This window comes from Etheostoma spectabile, chromosome 1 (assembly GCF_008692095.1).
Source record: "Etheostoma spectabile isolate EspeVRDwgs_2016 chromosome 1, UIUC_Espe_1.0, whole genome shotgun sequence".
Classification (NCBI taxonomy): Eukaryota; Metazoa; Chordata; class Actinopteri; order Perciformes; family Percidae; genus Etheostoma; species Etheostoma spectabile.
The window spans coordinates 23,564,849-23,565,459 of NC_045733.1; the positions used below are offsets into that span (position 1 = coordinate 23,564,849).

The 611-nt window shown below is 44.4% G+C and overlaps 1 protein-coding gene across 2 annotated transcripts in view; it reads right to left on the reverse strand.

Annotated features, from left to right (window-relative positions):
- LOC116690728 (USP6 N-terminal-like protein) overlaps positions 1-611 on the reverse strand; it is a gene marked incomplete in the record, with an annotated part of 30,402 nt that overhangs the window by 4,019 nt on the left and 25,772 nt on the right.

Genomic DNA, 611 nt, shown 5'->3' on the forward strand with positions numbered 1-611 from the left:
GCTGCTGTGTGTGTAATAAGCATAGTGTGCGTCCCTGTGTGTGTAGTAAGCATAGTGTGTGCTCGCTGTTATGATCCTAGGAGCATTTTACAAATTCTCTGTTAAAATTACAATGAAATGCTGCGTTATTGAGTTTAGGGTTTTTTGTTGGTTAATGGTGCGTTCACTTCCCGCTGCCTCAAGATAGCAATACTCCCAGAAGGCACCTGAACACACCTCCCTGTAAGACCAGCACACCCAGAATGCACCTGAACACACCTCCCTCGTAAGCCAGCACGCACGAATAGGCACCTGAAACACCACCTCCTCTGTAAGACCAGGCACAGCCAGATGCACCTGAACACACCCCCTGTAAGACCAGCACACCAAGAAGCACCTGAACACACCTCCTGTAAGACCAGCACGCCCAGAAGGCACTGAACCACCTTAAGACAGCACACGAACACTCCCTGTTAAAAAATGTCTATATCGACAGATGAGTTCTATTTAACAAAATACCCAAAAAAAGGGATGGGTCCTACTTCGGAAATAAAACTGATCTCTTTCATTCCTCTGATCTTAACCATTAGTCAAAATAATTCTGCTTTTTAACTCAAATATTAGGTATAATT